The sequence below is a fragment of the Aythya ferina genome, assembly GCF_964211825.1.
Source record: "Aythya ferina genome assembly, chromosome: 17".
Lineage (NCBI taxonomy): Eukaryota > Metazoa > Chordata > Aves > Anseriformes > Anatidae > Aythya > Aythya ferina.
This window is the reverse complement of record NC_140316.1, coordinates 6,188,093-6,207,115: the sequence shown is the minus strand read 5'-3', so window position 1 is coordinate 6,207,115 and position 19,023 is coordinate 6,188,093. Positions and strand designations below refer to the sequence as shown.

The window sequence follows — 19,023 nt, the reverse complement described above, 5'->3', positions numbered from 1 at the left end:
GTAGTGAGCATGGGGAAGAACAAGACAAAACAGAATCACTCATTTCCTATGTTGCTCTTTCCACCAATTTACTTCTAATATTAAAAATACTTTGTCTATCTACTACTGGATCTGGGTGAAACTGAAACAGATCGCTTTTCCACCCTTCAGTCTCAGAGGAACTAACTCTTTTAGAACACTGGAAGACCCCAGTGGGAAGAGCTTTCCTGTTGCTCACTGGCTCATCTGATCTTCCTCTCCCCACATCCCAACAGAACTTATTTCCATGGCTCTCCTGAGGTATCAGTGAGGTGGTCTTTCATGGCTGCTAACCTTCCCCCTAGGAGCTGCAGTTGGCAGGTCATTAGCCCATGCCTTGTAAATGTATTCACATTCCAGAGCAGCAGAGGCAGACAGAGGAATGCACGAGCTGTGTTAGCCCACACGGTTCCCTATCCCCAGCCCCTGCGAGCAGGCAGACAGCAGAATGTGGAAGCAGAGGCAAGAACATGCACTTTGTTCATCACTGGCAGTGGAGCAGCAAAAGCTCTTTGGGGTGATCTCAAGCAGAAAACAGGATGCAGCACCCTTGTTTTCACACAGGAATATCTCACACTTCAAAATAGGTAAGAACAACATGTCGAGTTACTCGGAAAGAGGTCTGCGAGCTGGGCAAGGGAGAGAAAGCGACATGCAAGGCAGAGCAGGATGCGCAGCTGTTGTTGCAATTGTGGACATGGAAAGGAGAAGGAGAATGGAGGATTATTTCACAGAGGATACCACATCAGCAAACTTAAAGTGGCCCTTATTTAGTTTGTTACATTCCAATTAGTGCCAGGCAGAACTGCCCTCCCGGCTCCCTGAAGCAGCTCTTGCAGGACTCCCACAGAAATTGTTTTGCTTATGGACACAAGCACCTGTTTGGTACCCTCGTGCGGCAACGTTTGGACGTTTGGTACGTGGGCAATACATGCTCAACTGCTACCAGCTCCTGCCCCAAAAAGGAGAGAAGATAAAGAGGCAGATGATGTCCCCAGTCCCTTCTCTTTCCTGTCCTAGAAGAGCAAGCAGAGCCTGACATGGCTAGTCCCTTCCCTACTGCATGGCAAACTGTACAGGGAAGGGGAATCGCCATCGGTGAAAGGGGTAGGGGCCCTACGTGCATGAAAGCACTAACATCAGGAGAGCAAAGTGATTTCCAGTCATTGCAAGGCTGCAGCAAAGCAGGAACACCTTGCTATACAAGCTGAGACTACGAGCAGTAGAATGCAGATTAACCGCTTGGTTGCCGCTTACCATGCCAGGTACATTGGGCTAAAGGCACCTCCATCCAGTGCTGCCCGACGTGCCAGGTACATCCCATGATGTTCCATTGAAATCACAACAGGCCATCAATAGAACGTGGCTGCACGGATGCAGAATGGAGAACCAGGCGCTGTTAAATGCAATTAAAAAACTGCAATCAAAATTGAAACGTACATTTTAAAATGGCCACCTGCCTTAAAAATGTAAGTGCTAGAACAACCTCCCCTCCACCCATCTCCCCGGAGCTGCTGAGCTGCAGTGAACACGGCAGAAGGCCTCTGCAAGTTTCTTGCTGACTTGCTCGGGCCATCTCCATTCACGACTCCAACGGCACTGAGCTGTGGGGGGAGCAGGCGACACGGATCCAGGAGCAGCAGATCCCAAGGGTGTCTGCACCAGCTTCCTTCTGCCCACGAACTCAGGCAACTAAATATCGTCATTTAGAAATGCTTCTACAACAAGAAGAGCACGGTGCCAGAGCTTCATGGTCTTGTTCCCCACATACAGGCAATGAAAGAAACACATGAATGCTGATCCTCTGCGGTGGGGCCTTTTCCCTGTCCCTCTTCCCGAGCCCCTGGTAGCCTGTGGTCATAGTTGAGCCAAGTCCTTTGGCTTTTGTTACATCTGTGGAGCAAGGAGGAGGAAAAAGGGAATCTTGTGTACCCACTCCTGTTTATAATAATGCTTCGCTAACAATTTGAGTCTCCGTTCTTGGAGACTGGAGATGAAGCTGATTCATGGTGAACTGCAGCTCATACGAGAGTCACAAAACTTGAGGTGTAATTCCACCCTTCCCTGCCCAAAGGTAAAAACAACAACATCCTTTGCATGTCAAGAAAAGGCACGTCCCACAGACACTCAGCTTGTCAAACCTAGGATATCCTCTGCAGCACATATCCTCCTCCAGCAGTTCCTGTAATCAGCTCTGGCAGTTATCAAAGAGGATACTTGCAGGATAGATGGCTAAGTATGGGTCTCTCTCTACAACTGATGCTGCTCCCCCAGTGGGAAAAAGAAACAACCCACCAGAAATAAGCCTGTGGCTGTTCAGGGATTTAAAATAGGTTTTAGACCTTCCTGGCAAAATGGAGCTTTTGCAGAGCTCTTGATGGCTGCATGTCTCCAGCTGTGCTGTTGGAGATAGAAATCTTACATGTGAAAAGTTAGAAGAATATCGATTATCAGTTCAACCTTAAAAGATAAAAGGCCGGATGAAAAAGGCTTACAATAAGGAATCTATCTGGAGGACAGGGAATGGAAGGGGGGACAGTGGCCTGGCAGCTAGGAAGTGTCTTCACGAAAAGGACACCGAATGTAAGGAGATCTTCATTCTTCCCAGACATCTGCTGGGCTCAGGCCCAGGACAGCATGTTCCCATTATTCCCACCTGCGTTCTTACCCCACAGTTCTGTAACTAAATCCCTTCCACAATGAGCTAACAGGGCTTTTGTATTCAGATTGTCCTGTTTTGACTGCTATGGGCTGTCGATTTTTAAATCTTGTCAATACAATGAAGAAGTGAAATGTAAGCAAGTGTTTGCTTACTGACCTGGGCTACGCTGATCCAAGAGCATTTGCTGAACTACGGACAACGGGCCGCTGCCAGCACAAACAGGCCAACCCACACTGAAACGGCCTTCAGCTTTAGGCACAAAGGGCCTGAGCCCCGGGGAGCTGGAGCTCCCGTCTCCAGCAGATCACACCCTCCAGACTGCCTAAAAGCAAGGCACCTCGCCTGCCAGCATCGGGACTCTGCAAAACCCTCAGCAATACTCAGCTTAAGGAAGGCTGAATGCTGCATTGAGGTATTTTTTGGACTGGTTTCGAGACAGTAGCTCAAGAGCAGATTTACACCCAGATTACAGCAATTTACTTCTTGCTACTGTGAAGCAAGAAGCTCTTCTCCATAGTTGTGTTTCCCCTCTAGGGCAGAGATTAGCAGAGAACTGCTTAACACAAAGGTGTTTCCTACTGCTAGAACATCACGCTGCAGTCAGAAATAAAGCTTCCTGCCAATTCCTAAACAGAGCTTTTGTATACTATACATCTATTCTCAGCGTTAACATGAAGACTGCCCAGATCCCTCAGATGCGAGGAGAAAAGCAGAGGCATGGACGTCGGAGATCTTGTCAGGCAGAGCCAGGCACCACAAACCCTGGCAGATCTGCAGAGCACAGTTGATGTCAGCACAGCAGTGGCACAAATAAAGGCTCAGAAGCCAGTGAGCAGCAATAGATGTCGGGTCCTCCTGCAGCCCTGCAGCAACTGAGCAGGCTCAGCTCCAGCTTGGAACTGCATTGCAAGTGGTACAGGCAGCTTTGATGCCTCACACTGATCTAAGGACTCCTTATTGCAATAAAATACCCACACAGTCAGTGGAGTAGCTCAGTCCTCAGAGGAGGAAGGGAGCCCCTACCCACCCACCAGGTAGGGGCCCTTTGGTATGCAAAACTCCTGTCTCCCAGCTACCTTTGAGCCTTGGCATACAGAATTCTCCCTTTACAATGCAAGAATTTAGGACATGACTAAAGGACTGCTGCTACCTCCCAGCTAATCCTAGAGAGTGTTAGGCAGAATCAACAACCCTATGAATTGCATGGAGTGAGAAGATGCTTCTGGTCCTAAAAGCACGGGGTCTGCTCCTCGCTGTGGTGAGCTACAGTTGGCAGGGGGTGCTCGGGGTGGCAGCTTCGTGCCGGACATTGCTCCGGGGGCGCGGTGGGGAAGGAACACTGTGACCCTTTTCCAGCTGAGGCTGTCTTACAGCAGCCTCCCCGTTGCAGCACAGCTTTAGGGCTCTGAGTCACCGCAGGTACAAGCTGATAGCTGGGTTGTGAAATGCAGCAATTCTGGAGCAAATGCATGGCTTTCAGCTGTCCCTGCGACTGGGGAGGGATCTCCAGGACAGGGATGAGGCAGACAGCTGGGAGTGTGAAATCCACGAGCTGTTGTGACTCAGACCCCTTAGTTACAGGGTTTGTTAGAGCAAACAAGGCTTCGGAGTACTAGAAGAAATGGGAGAGGGTTTGATAAAGATCCTCTCAATTGGCCTGCTTAGTTTTATTTCTTGTTGTGGACTCAGCAAACTTTTCTGCAGAGAGCAGCAGTCTGCGCAGGAGCATCTGCATACAGAACACCGCTAATGCTGTGAACGTGTTGCAGTAGTTTACATTTCCACTAAGCTCTGTGTTGAGGGGTGCGGGGAGGACGTGGGCAGTCACAGTCTTGGACCAAAATGTCATCTCTCTCACCATATGCCAGGTGCCAGTGAGTAGAGAAACAAACTTTGCCGTCCCATTTTTTTCTACGAGATCAAATCTCATAACCTTATCTCAGCCGTACCTGTGGTTGCAGCAGCAGTTCTCCTTAACACAAATAAGCAATGCTTTAACTATGGCACCCTTTGCATTGTATCCATCATTATTTATTTATTTATTTATTTTTTTTGCCAAGAACTGGCCGTGTGCTCAGGCCTGTACTTCCAGAGAAATCTTTGCCTCCAAGCACCAGCCTGGCCTCAAATTCTTCCTGTATGCTCCCCTCCTGTGCAGTCTTTTGAGCACAGCACTGTTGAAGAATTAGTCCTGGTGGAATCCAGACCCTGTGCTGCACTGCCCATCAAACACCCCTCCAAATCCTACGCTTAACTGAGCATCCTGAACACTCAGGTGCTGGGTGCTGTGTAACCACCACACTGTTTCTGCAACTCTGAGCCTGGCAAACGAGAAGATGCCAGAAAGCCGCTATCACTTGTAAAAGCAGGCAGCCTTACACAGACTCAAGGTCTTGCAAACTATTTGCATTGCAGTCAAATCTGTCCAAGCTGAAGATATCCTAAGGGGACAGCAGAGCTTAGGGCATTGCAGGAATGGTTTCTGTGATTTTACTCATTTTAAAAATTCACATTTCCTTCTCTGACTGTCTTCAAATGCTACTGGTACACCAAATTCTCATTTCAACTGTTTTATTCCTCTCTCATCTCCACCTGAGACTTCAAACTTTTACATTTGGCTACAGGGAGGTCACTCCACATATGCTTCCAAACCCATCTCTTCCCAGTGAGGTTTGCATCCTGCCATCCTCACCCTGCAGCACTGCACAACTGTGGTCCAGGGCTGCAGATATCTCAGGCACATTTGGCCAGCCTTCTGTCAGAAGGCTTCTCAGCTTCAGTGATTACAACCCCAGGAGGGTTATGAAAAGCTGCCCAGCAAGGTCATGGGATGTTGAAAGCTTTGCTACAATCCAAAGCAAAGTATCTTACTACTTACCTTCCCTACACTCTATTCTTGTCAAGGTCAAGGATTATTTGGCAGTTCTCAAAACACACAAATTATAGGCTCTTGTCATGAATCACGGCTCAAAACATGCCTCCATTTAAAAAAAAAAAAAAAGTGAAAGGGGAGGGGCAAGGCAGAGGATAAGGTAGTTTTGCCCAAGATTTTATTTGAGAGGGGAATTGGTAGCCTCTGCATCTTCAGGACGGGACCCCCGAAGCGCTTTATGCTGAACCATATGCACGCCCCGCAGCAAAAGAACCAGCATCTCCCTCAGCCCTTCCAGCCTGCTCAGCTTCTCCTAAATCAACACTGCCAGAAGGCAAGACAGCGCTACAACAAATTAGCACCACTCACAATTTGTTGAAGTTGCTGTTCCATTGTTTGTTTATTTAAAACACGCGCGCGAACACACACACACACACACGCTCCGATCTCACAAGCTGGCTCTCTGCTGCCATCATCCAAACTCGAGATTTGTCTCAAAGAAGCATCAAAAGGCAGTGGATTAAACCCATGCAGAGCAACAGTCACTCCACTGGAGCTCTGCTTGGGTTTTGCTCTTTCACTACCAGCAAAACAAAAGCATGCCCACGCTGTTCCAGCCTGGAAGATGAAGGTGTCAAAATCCTTATTCCAGCACTTGACCGGGAAAGGGTTGTTACGAAAAAGAAAGAGCCACGGGCTTGAAAGGACCCAGCACTAATAAAACTCTTAGTGCTAATGCTGTTTATGAACATCCAAGGCATAACCTGCACCCCTTATCAGCACACAAGATTATAACATATTTAAAATAGGAAACATGTCTTACTTCATAAAGCACTGGATAAGTTTACAAAGCACAGTATTAGTGGTAATAAATAATTGTCAGAGTAGAGCAGAGAGGTGGCTGTAAAGCCTGAACAAGTACTGCCAGTCCCATTTCATTCTGAGCTCTGGGCGGTCAGACTTGGTTTACTCTTACCGGTCTGTTTGGGTTTTAAGAGATTATTTGGGAGATGTGCTGTGCTTTTATTTGCGCTGGAGAAATTAATATTTTATGGTGAAGTGATCATGACAAGGATGACTTTAAAAGCTGTAGGAGCGTCTTATCGTCCTCCAGCCTAATTTGCCAGCGTGTATCTGCGTGCCACTAATGGTTCCTTCGCACAGCATTTGTATCTGTAGGCACTTGTTCTGCGCAGAGCAGCCCAGCACCTCAGCGATTGCTCACCAGTTGCTTCATAGAGCCTACAGACAGCTTCTCTTTCGCTTCTCTTGTTGTAACCACGTTACCGTCTGGGCTGCTGTGAGCATAGTTTAAAGCACAGCAAAGTTGGCATCATCACCTTAAACCCTTACTTGCATTCGTTTTAAGAAGGTTTATGGTTTCTGAACGCTCTACATGTTTGCACCCTCTGGCTGCTGCATCACTTGCTGAAAGCAAGCTGCATCACCCAAAGCATCTCTGCTAGCCTGGGTTGAGCACGGCTTTGGTTTCTGGACAGGTGAACAACAGATACCACAATTATCTCCACCCGCCTAGCAACAATTAAGGAAACAACTACATTTTATACTCAGACTGAGACCTTGGCTCAGAATTCTGTCGGTTCCAAAACAGTTAAAAGAATTTTATTCTTCAGATAACTCATGGTTTATCAAATGCTTAAATACTCAGGCTTAAGTATTTCGAAAGCTACTCACTTTGCAGTCGTCACCTAAGGAAATTGCTAAGCCATTTGTGCATTTATTTCCTGTCAGAAACAAGCCTCAAAGAGCACAGCAGAATGGATCGCCCTCCTTCTTTCAGCACTATTAAAACCATCTCATTTGGTAATTATTCTCCTCAAGATGGGTGTGGGGGAGTGAAAAGCTGGAGCAGATTCTATTTATAGCAGATAACCTTGGGAAAAACAGGAGGTACAAGAGAAACAGGCACGAGGGGTGAAGTTGTGACAGTACTGAAACTAGCAGGAGACGCAGGTGTACCAGGTGTCTGTGCCAGAGAGCTCTGAGAACACAAACGTGGCCGCACCTCCTGCAAGATTCAGGCTTGACTGGCAGGTTTCATAGGCACTTAGATGAGAATTCACAGGGAGAATTCACATATTTAAAACCTTGAGCAAGAGTTAAAAAAAAAAAAACAACACACGCTAAAAGGCTATTTTAAAAGTTTGCTGGATCTCTTCCCACAGAGCTCTACCCTCTCAGCAAGAAAAGTGGTTAAAGAAAAAAAAAAAAAAGCAAAAAACAAAAAACCCAGAACCAAAACAGAAAAACCAAAACAGCCAGAGGGACTGAAACCTCCGTTACACAGATGAAACAACTCAGCAGTTTTACAGCTCCATAAATATGATCAGAATCTGGCCAAAGGAGTAATATATGTACAAACTACTGCTAACAGCCACAACAAACACCAGTGCTACACCTTGGACTGGAAGGAAAAAATAAAATTCTTATATCCTTACCACTTCCAGCAGAGCTTGCTAATATAATAGCATCAAGAGACTTCCAGGTGATGCAGAAAGTATGTTTAATGAGGGTATATTTGGACTAAAACCTCTCTTTTGGCATTGTGCATTACCATACACCTGTATCTAGTATCTAGCTGCGTTCAGTCCCAGGCCCTTGGCTGCACATTATTCAGCCACATGCAGTTCTGTCCTGGAGGAGGGCTAAATAAATTGTAGCACTGTTATGCCACAGTGCAGGTGCTCCAAAACACACGTGTCCTAAAGCTCATCAATTTGAGAAGAGGTGTGCTTCATCTTCCTTGTAAGACATAGGGGTGTTCTGATGCCATCCAACTTTCTCTGACCCATCAGGTCAATCCATCTGGGGTTAATTGATCGCTTCTCCAAACCTTTTATTGGCAGACACCTTTTCTAGCAGCAGGGAAAGCACTCAAAAATCCCCAAACAACAATTGTCTCCTGTAAAGAACTTGAATTTGTGGCATAGGTGGCATCCTTCTTACCATAAGGATCCTCCATCATGGAAAACATCTGTTGTCTAAGAGAGACTGTGTTCATTTGTAGGCAGGCCACCGTGATGCTAACATGGCTTTTACACTCTTTCTCTCTCAGGTACCTCAATGTAAGAAGCCTGACAATAATCCCAAATCCCCAGATCCTTCCAGGACCAGTCATTGCATACACAGACCCACTCCAATCAAAGTCTTAAAACAAGGTACGTAATATAAAAATCCTTTTCATCTTCTGCAGGGGAAAAATAGCAGGGACCTGCCTGAAGAAAAAAGTTACATGGTAATTCATCAAATTGATTTAATACAGCCCAGCTGCATGTGAGAATGCTGGCCCAAGCAGAGAGGGTTCCAATGCTATGAATTTGCTTTCAAACAGGCAAGGTGCTTTGGCACTACTACTGCATCCTTTGAAAAAGTTGGTTTTGACATGTTGGGAAAGGACTTGGATTTTCCAACGCCTCTCTAAGTAGGAGGCAATTCAGCGAACACACCCAAGACCCTGCAGCAGACACCACTCTAAAATTTGTCTTCATTATGTTCTAATTTTCACACAACTTTCTATTATTTGTAGTAGCCAGAAAGTGCTGATGAAATTTTTTGTGTTTCTAAAAACAGAGGAAAGGTCAAGAAAGCACTGTTACACATGATTTGTTCTCTCTCTAGCAGCAGTCACTGAAAATGCTGGGCCAGGGTTTACTGCTCACATTTTCCCTGTTACTCTTGAACCAACAAATCAAGTAGGGGTGTCGGGTTTGGTGGGTTTTGAAACAAAAGGTGTATTGGAAGGGAGTTGATTGTGTTTGGTTTTGTTTTATTTTTGAAGACAGTTGTTCATAACAAACAGTGAAATGGCTGAGAAAATAAATTCTGCTTTGCCATCTTGAAAATACTACTTCTTCCCCTTCAGAAGAGACCGGGTCACTGGGACATAAGCAGAGCTCCAGAAAAGCCTAAAAAAATGTGCTAAAATTGACTGAGATGCCCCAAAATAACTGACGAGTTTGGGTCTTGCAATGGGATAAATGTAGCAAAGGTGCAGTAAAAATCCTTAGGCTTCCTAGCTTTTTTTTCTCCCTATATGTATTCTTTCACCATTTGTATAAAACTTTCATCGTAGGAGACAAAAATATGGTTATTAGGAGCTGTGAAAAGCACACCAGAGCTTCAGAAAGAATCCCCAACTCAGACTGTCTCTCATTTGAAAGAGGGTGATTATTACAAGCCACTTTTTTCTTTATCTGCATTTTTGTTTTCCTCATCTGAAAAAACTTTTTTGTTCATTTATTTTTTAATTGATCATAATATCTAAAGGACTGACCAAGGAATACAAAAATTCTAAAGAAGAGTTCGTCAGGGAGGTAAAAACTAGAAAAGCTTCATGATAACACCCCCCCCCTCCAAACACAGGGTTTGCTCCTCCTGCCACACATGCTCACTCAATGCCCTTTTGCCTTCCCATGAGAGAAACAAATCCAAAAGATCTGCCATAAAAGGCCTGGAAGACACCACGCTCAGTTGGACACATGGTGGGGTGATGCTGGGAAGCAAAGAAATAGCTGAAGTTATATGGGAATAACAAGCTTCACAGAAGCTCCCCTTGGATACAAGTCAGCATGTGGGAATGATGGATTAAGATTGAGGATTTGCATTTCCCAGTCAGATGCCAAGATATCAATGCTGGCATGCTAAGGTGTTCTGGTGTTTCTTTAGGGAGTCTCCAGCCGTCAGCACTGCGTGTGCACAGGGCTCTCCTGCTTGCAAGTCTCTCTCTCCGGTAGCACATGCATTTTTAATTTATTTATTTTTAAATATGTGATCTAGGTTAGTGCTCATAAAAGCGAAGGATTAACAGCTACAGCCTCGCACAGGCAGCTGGGCACGCTCTGCTGTCAGATCCCTGCTCACACAACCAACCCCGCGTGAATCCCGCACTGCTCCCACCCACGCGCAGCACGCAGGTAGTGCCACGGCTTCAGGCAGCGTGCAGGGGCAAAGACGTGCCATGGCACAGCGCTTCCTCCAAAGGACAGCAGAGCATCTTGGTCTTAGCATGTAACGGGCCCATCAACACCTGCAGGATCAGAGTGCAGAGCTGAATCCCATGTCAGGCATGCTTTTTAGGATAAGACGTAGCACTCCTATATCATTGCCCACCCTACTTTCACCTTTGTTTTTTTTTAAAGCCAGCATTAACATTGCCAGTGGGAAAGACAGGTACGTTGTTTCCTCATTTTGCAGCTCAGGAAAAAAAAATAAAATCTATTACTATAAATGATGAGGCATCGTGATCTGTTTTAGGCCATCCAAATCAAGGAGGCCACTGTAAAGGTTAGGTCTTGCCCTCCTGCCGCATCGAGCCTGCTCTGGCTCAGCCATACACCCCATGGTCTTCCACTGTAGTGCAGCTGAGCAGGCAGGAAAGCACAGCCAAGGACCAGGAACACTCATCAGCAAAACTGGCTGTAAAGCCAAATCCCATATGTCAGAGGTCACAAAAGTAATTGAGGATCGTGCTTCAAACTCCAAAACATCCTCCCCTATCCAGGAAGGCTGCTGGCAATGGGTGGAATATGGTGGGGAGACAGAGGAACAATGAAGACGAGGAAGGTGGTGAGAATTTTTCTGGCACTGCATGGTGCATGTGCAATGAAAAGATGGATCCGAGCAGCACTCTGGACCAGGAGGAGCTTCTTTCCTATCAAAGAGAAGGACAGAGGTGAATACTCCTGCCTGCCTTTGGGCCTGAAGTTCTCCTCTCTGACACTCCAGTGAGAAGATCAATGCCTAGCAATGAGAGATGCTCCTCCTTTAAAATAATCTTCATTTCTAGATGCTTAATAATTGCTGCCTTCCTCCCTTGGAATTTTGTAGCAGCCCGGCAAGGATGAACATTTAGAGGATCTCCCCAAAGTCCCCAAGATGCATCAGAAACTGAAAGCTGCTGCAGGGCTGCAGTACGTTGTCTCAGCAGATTTAGTGGGTAACAAGGGCTTCTGAAACAAAATGTAATGCGCGTTTCTGCCTGGACTTGCCAAAAGACCTTAATGCAAATACAACTCCAGGAAAATTAGGGTGGACTCTAGTAGCTGCCTCCCCCTCAGGGTTTTTTTTTTTTCTTCAATCCTGATGAAATTCATTACAGTTGCATTTAAACAGAGGTTGTGATTTACATTTTCCAAAGCAGGCAGGGCAGGTTTGAAAGCTTGATATATCAGAGTTTATGCACTTCCTGCAGAACTAGAGCAGTTGCAGAGCCTTCCCAAAGGGGTGCCTGGTCGGTCCCCTCACCCCCTTGACATGTCTGCTGTCACACAGGACACCAGATTCCTGGCAAGTCGAACAGGCTTGCTCCTTAAAATGAAGCAGCCCCACATTCAAGCATGCCAGTACTTTCCTTGAAGGTATTTACAGTTTACTTTTTAGTGCTACTTTAAGTTCAAAGGGGCTAGTAAAGCCCCATTAAGCCATTTACATCAAACTGGTTAGTTAATTATCCTGTTGCAGGCTTTAAATTAGCAATTTATAACCCCTTCCCTAGAGATGCTAGCATTTGGAAACAACCGAGCAGGGACATTTTGCAGTGGGGTGCAGTTAAGGAACCAAAAACAAAAAACAGAAAAAAAGAAAACAGTTTTCTCTCCAGTTTTTGGTTGGAAGTTGACTAACTGTGGGAATCCAGTGGGGACAGGGGTGGGAGAGAGCCCACCATTACGAGCCAGCAGGGACAGTGAGGCCGTGTCTACCCTAGGCCGTGTCCTTGCCACAAAACGTACTGATGTGCAGAGATACAGAGCTCGGCCAGGTCTGGGGGGCACCACACCCAGCCGAGGATAATGCTTCCCTTACAACGAGATATTTTGCTTCTTAGTGTCATGATCAAAGGTATTTTCACATTAATCCATACAAAAATGTGTCTGCACAAGACTGAAACCAGTATCTGCCCACAAGGAGGAAAACGGACTTGAGGCTTTGGGGCTGGCCAAACTGGGAATACCAGCGTGCAGGGACTGAAGAGAGCCGTGGGTTTTGGTCAGCAGCTCTGCTCACCCATGCAGCCAGGGAGGCTCTAGCCACACTGCAGCCACCTTTCGGAAGAGGATCAACAAGATTCCAGATGTCCCTGTGCCATAAGGGTCAGTGACCTGCTCACTCTGGGGCTGCCCCATGGGCCAGGTGAGGCTGGAGCTGAGGAATCTCCAGTCCCAGCGTCTTCTCCCTTGCCAACAACATTTCATATATGAAAAGGAGAATTTGTTGTCCCCTCAGGGTCTGGTTATTCTACCACCGTGCTCAGAATTCAAAGCTTTTATGGAAGGGGATAATAACCACCTCCCACCTCAATACCTAACAGCCCAAACTAACCAAGTCCTGAAATAAAACATACCTCTGACCTTCTCTCCTGTATTTCTGCCAGCCATTATTAGTTCTAAAAACAACTAAATATTGGATATTTATTGGCAAATTCTATTAAAAAGTATGGGAGGGAAAGACCATCCAGTTGCTACTATTTTCACACAACAATCAGGTACAGGAGAAATCTTGGCCCCACTCCTAGAAGCTGTCCCACACCACCAAGAGCAGGAATCCGTGAAGAGAAGTGTCATACAGAGTGGGACCAAGGCAAACTAGGAGATTCCATACTGACATCCAAAAAAGCACATGAAAAGAAATTTGATAAAAAATTCCATTCTACTTGAAAGACTGAAAAAAAAAAAAAAAACAAAACCAAAACAACAGATAAAATCAAGTCATATGGCAAACTCTGCAACTTTTTTTTCTCCACTTTAATACATCCCTTTTTCAATGACGAAAAACTTCTGCCAAATAAATGTCAAATTAACTTTAAAAAGAGAGATAAAAATCTAAGCCATTTAATTTCTTTATAGTACACAACCATGAGATTTATTTCGCATTTGCTGGCTTTTTTTTCTCTCCGTGGAAAGTAGCCATTCACAGTTTTGGGGATGGGGGGCAGTAGGGCAGAAGAGAGAAAGACACTCAAAGGTTTCAAAGCAAAGGGATGACATATTTTTGTACAAAATTTGGTAAATTGATATCACTTATGTGTTTTACTGCTCCAAATTGCAAGAGAGAGGTCTTATAATAAAAATACAGGTAAACACAGCATAAAATCTAAATCATCTAAAGGACTCAAAAACCCAGCCCCACACATAGATGGCATTCTCCAAATTCTCTGCCCTTTCTTGGGAGCAGTTACACCCAAACCATCACTCAGTCCAGAAGCTGTTCTCGCGTGCTAATCACTCTGGAATCACACAAAGGTAAAAAAAGTTCAAATGCAAAATGCTAGCCTGGCCTTTGAAACAGCCCAGTGCTACAAGGCCACAAGATCGCGTGATATTAGGAAATTATAAAATACTGTGAGGCTGGGGAGAAAGAAGAAAGGAAAGCCCTCCTGTGGATGAAATAGGAGTCTTTCCTGCTCCACCAAAACCTCCCATTTCCAAAGCATGCAGTGCCCGGGCCTGTGCCTAGAACAGGTGTGTCTCCTTAAATACCTCACATGTCACACTTGTGTCTCATGGACACAGTCCTGGGGGATTATATTAGTACCAGTGCATACCAGCTGGAGCTACCCCCAGCGGTATCCTGTAACTCCTCGCACGGGGGGAGCCGCTCTCCATACCACGCGGGGCCCTCGCCACGTGACTTTTCGGAGACAGACAGCGACCCCGGGCCTGCAGCTTCACAGCATTTGTGCTCGAGGGGCTGGATCAATCCAGGGACGGGCAAGAGACTCCTCCAAGAGCAATGACGAGGCGCTGCCAAGTGACGGTGAGCAGAGAGCTCCAAGAATTCTCTTTTTTCCCTCCTCTGCCCTTACTACCAGCAAATTCTCAACTGATTTATGCCAAACAGACACTCTGGAGATCTCCTTTAACTAAAAAAAGATGCATGGCTAACAAAGCAAAGTCCACTCAGCCATTCCTAAGCAGAAAATGCTGACAGGGCACAAGACAGATATGGCTAGCACAGGATGAAGGAAGGACAAAGGAGAGCGAGCCTCACACATCTCTTCAAGTCAGTGCAGGAACAGACACCTCGTGGCAATTTCAGCCTAATTCGTCACTAGGCCTTGCTGGCCTAAGTGGCTGCAAAAGCCAGCAAGAAAATTCTGGGGGCAGCAAATGCATTAATGGCAGTTTTTGTATCACGTCTTTGTGCTTGGCACAGATAATAAAAAGAGAAGAGCTGCTTGGTTTTGCTACAGCTCTGCGTCGCAGCACAGAAGTATTGAGCATGAAGAACTGCTCCCATGCCACCCATCTCATGAAGGGCATCGTGCAGTACATGACAAGGAGACTGAGCACTGATGGAGGCAAGAAGCTGCTGACCAGCAGTCATGGGCTCAGAGGCGGAGTACTGCAGAGCCCTGCAGGACCCTCCTGCCTTATTCTTCCTTAATTTCATTCATTTTCCAGCAGGGAATTCTTATATTCAGGCAGCACCTTATAGGAGAGTGCACGAGTGAGAGTGCACGCACCAATCTTAATGAAAAGTCTAATTTATGAGGAATCTACCACATCCATAAATTATTCCACTGGTTAATTAATTCAGATTTCCAGGTTTGAGCACACATCAGGTTTGTCTGCTCATCCCTACGATAAATGGCCCCGGGCCGTGCAAGCAGCTGGCAGCGGTGGAGGCAGTGCCAAACGAAACGTTCCTCAGAAGTGGCGTATGTAGAACTTTTTCAGGCCACCAGAATGCCTCGAGGGCTGGGTGACACAGAGGGTTCAGTGTACCCAACTCATCAGTCCAGCACAGGTTGGAAGCAAAGAGAAATTCTCACATACTCTACGTCCCAGTCATACCTTCAGCCCACTGGCTGCCTCTGGTCAAATGAATCCCAGAATGAGGTCATGCCGTGATACTTCATTCTTAGACAAATAAGCAGAACCCTCAAACCCCCAAATCTATCTAACCCTAGAAACATGTACAGTTCTTACTGCTGCCATTTCTCATTTTCAGGAGGTCTCAAGTCCATAGCCATAAAAATCAGCGTTAACCGCCAGGTGAACTCTTACTCTTAAACCAACTATTTATTACACCGGGGCTTTGATTACCAGACAAGCATCTGTTACAAATGCCACCCCATGTTCTCAGACAAGAGGAGTTTAAATGTTGAGCAGTTTCCCATAGCCAAGATTTAACATCTTTACATTTTTATTTCTACTCTGGTGATCGCAGTGTTAGTGACTTCCTGGCCAGTTAGCAGCCAGCCTGGTAAGAGCACTTCACTCTTCACATCTGTCATCTTAGAATATACACTGCCATGTCTTTCTCAAGCAACTTGAAACCAAATCACAAGGGCAGGTCTGTGTCCCCAGCAGACAAATGGAGGCCCAGCTGTATTTTATATCTGTGCGGTATATGGGATGTGCATATTGAGAAACATTCATTTTTAATGATGCATCTAATGCAGAAGCAAATAATTAAGAAACCATTAAAGAAATTCCCCACATTCTGTACAGGAGCGCAATCATTCATGTCATTTTTCTACAGATAAAAATTCAGACTTTGAGAAAACCAGGCCTTCTTCTCAGAAAGCTCTACATACAGCCAGGTAAAGCTGTGTTCCCGTGGGGAGGCAGCAGCACTCATTTTCTCTGAAGGTTCAGGAAGTTTGAATTTCTTGGTAAGAGAGCAACAAAATAGCTCACTTCTAGTAGGAGTAGCTGAGAACAGAGCTGTCCATGAGCCTCTGTACAGGCCTCCATCCAAATGCTCAACTCCCACTCTTGTCAGTACTTGCAAGCGTTTAATCCAAGAGAGGCTCTTCACCAACCTACAGCTATTTCATGACATGCCTGTCTTGGGGCAGAAAATCCTAGACAGCGTCCCTTTAAACCAAATGCTGGCATTATATAATTGAAGAAGTTTTACAGGGGAAAATGGCAAAAATCCCACTCATTAAGAAGAAAATTAGTGATCTAGTGCATAGCCATGATTAACCAGATAGCTATCCTTTTTTATTGAGGAACCAGACTAATAATTAAGGTGTTTTTTTTCTTGAAATATATAAACAAATTATTGGAAAGTTTTACACAGTTTTAACCAGCAGAATTTCAGAGTTCAAATAAATTACAAGCTATTTCACCGTTGGACCGTCTGCCTCTAAGGTCATAATTAATTTTAATTTTCAGAAGTTACAGTACCAAACATGAGACCAGTAGTAAAATAAGGAAAACCTCTCTAGGGCTGCCTTGAAGTTTGTATCAAACATAGAGAAGACAGGAGAACAGGAGGCCAGATGCACTTATCTCCAGAGGCAACTCACACACCTTGAGAAGTATGTACAACGCGACAAATTTACAATCCAGTTGCCCATTTTGATATTTGGGCATGGTAGTGGAGATGAGAGAAAGACGAAGGGGAGAAGAAGGGGACCAGAGAGTGAGGTTATTGACTTACTCCATGCACACACGGAGGGAGTTCCTTTGTCTGTCACATCACAGCCCGTACAGGAAAAGCCGTGGCAATGCCATGCCAGCAGTTAAGGTGCTTTTACTTACTCCTTTTTTCAAATAGTGTCCAATGGTGAGGGAAGGGTAGATTGAAAACAGTCATCTAAAGCTACCAATTTTAATCTTGTTTTACATTTATGCTCATGTTGTTTCTGTAAAGGATGATCAGTAGCTGGTAACTGCTAAGCCATTTTAAATTACATCTAAATGTAGCCTGCTCTCCTGCTCTCAATTTGGTATTATTTTTTTGCTAACTGGAGGGATGCACGATCTCCAGTTGAAACATTTATTTTATTTTACAGGTATTTATCCAACTGACATTTTCCCTCTTTTTTATTATTTTAATAAACAGCCAATGACATTTGTTAGACATTTTATTTTTTTCATTTGAATTAGGCTGCCTGAAAACTCAAAAAAATAACCAATCATTGAGAATTTTCTGACCTCATTTCCTTATCAGGCATTTAAGTCAGAACATGTTTAACATTTAAAACAAACTGATTTATTAAGGAGAAGTGAGCTGTAGCTGATGATGTAAAACTGAATTCTCATTTCCTCGTCCTTAAAAATGTAGAGCTAGCTGATATTTGCCTCCCATTATACCTAGTCTTTATTCACCAACTTAGAAAAGGAAAACAAGCATCCCAATTTTCTTAAGCTTTCATTGGTTTCTCAGCTTTGAATGAAATCCTTTACTGCATTAAGTAGACTGAAATGAAAAGAAATGCCTCGGCAAAACCAGATTAAAAAGTCAATACATTTACTGTGTCCCTGCAACTGCATAAATGTCAAAGCAAAGTGAACCACTTGTTCCTGGAGTCAGAAGACACTGATCTCGTGAGGAAGTCTTTGCTAACAGCTATCAGTATGTGAAAGAAATGCGGGCTTCACCTGACCAGCCAGGGGCTGCTGGTGGGCTCCCAGTGACTCCGTGCATGGACGGAGCACACCTCAGTCACAGCCTGAATGAGACCTCCGGTGCTTCAGCGATCTGACAGCCTCCTAACCACAAGAGGTGCAGCGTGCGTGTAGCGAGCCCTGTTTCAGAATGATGCAGCTCATCCGTGACCACAGGTTAGCCGTGCAGTAATCTGACTGGTGTGATTATAGCAGGAGAAGCAGGTATTAGAGAGTGCCCTGGTCTGCATCTTGCTGGACAGCCCTCCTGTGTGGAGCTGGGCCACTGAGAGAATCTCTCGGGGTAACTGATCCACTTTTTGCTGGATTTCAGTGGTGGCTAGGGAGCAAGCACGGAGAATGAAGTGTTGAGTTCTTACAGAGTTTTGAAAAAATCCTGACTTGTTGAAGAGGTACAGCCATAAAACTTCCTTGCTCCTCTGTCTAAACATCGGTTGGTTTGCTGGTATGGAGCTAGGGGCAAGCAGAGGGAGTACAGCTGCACGTCCCTTCTTCAATATACCCTAGTGAGAATGCCATTTCCCTTTCTTAATAAAGTCCCTTCTTCAGTATTAAATGAAAGTAATCTTTCAGTAGCATTTTAGCCACCTCAAAGGGCAATTTAAAAAATAATGTTCTGTTTTGATGTTTAAACAAGCTTCCCCAGCAATTACTTGTTAATAGCATCCAGAGGCTCCAAGTAAGAAGCCGGACCCATCGTCCAGAGCAGTTTATAGTAGCAATACACGGAGTCGGGCAGAGGATTTGAAGGGGAAGAGAATGCTGGGGACAGGGAAAGGGAGGAGGCTTAAAAACCACAAGTCAGTTTGCTAAGTTTGTCCAACAACTAAAAATTGGAATAAAAGCCATGCTCCAAAGCCCTCTGGAAATATAAACTGTTTTTTAAAAAAAGTCATTACTTCCTTGTTTGTCCAGTCGGGTCAGACAGAGCAGCTGTCCTGCAGCCTGTGTTGTGGAGTCCTGGCTTTTTGGTAAACCTTTGGCAACCCTGTGCCCTTGAGTACTCGGGTGTGGCAGGCAGTGACAGCTGACAGGTACAGACTCATTTGCCCCAGGGGTGCCTGGCATGCAAACTCCGAAGGGCTCCA

The 19,023-nt window shown here is 45.3% G+C and overlaps 2 protein-coding genes across 13 annotated transcripts in view; one reads left to right on the top strand and one right to left on the bottom strand.

Annotated features, from left to right (window-relative positions):
• The window catches only part of UBE2L3 (ubiquitin conjugating enzyme E2 L3), a 243,152-nt gene that overhangs the window by 107,875 nt on the left and 116,254 nt on the right, over positions 1 to 19,023 (top strand). Inside the window, exon 5 of the mRNA XM_084491615.1 lies at positions 8,629 to 8,731. The gene's annotated coding sequence lies outside the window, so the exon portion shown is untranslated. The remainder of the gene's footprint in view (positions 1 to 8,628; positions 8,732 to 19,023) is intronic.
• The window catches only part of HIC2 (HIC ZBTB transcriptional repressor 2), a 74,597-nt gene that overhangs the window by 7,660 nt on the left and 47,914 nt on the right, over positions 1 to 19,023 (bottom strand). For 11 of the 12 annotated variants that reach the window (XM_084491597.1, XM_084491599.1, XM_084491598.1 and 8 more), the window contains one exon: positions 1,276 to 1,414. The gene's annotated coding sequence lies outside the window, so the exon portion shown is untranslated. Of the gene's footprint in view, positions 1 to 1,275; positions 1,436 to 19,023 lie in introns of all 12 variants that reach the window. The other variant, XM_084491603.1, reaches the window with a different exon arrangement.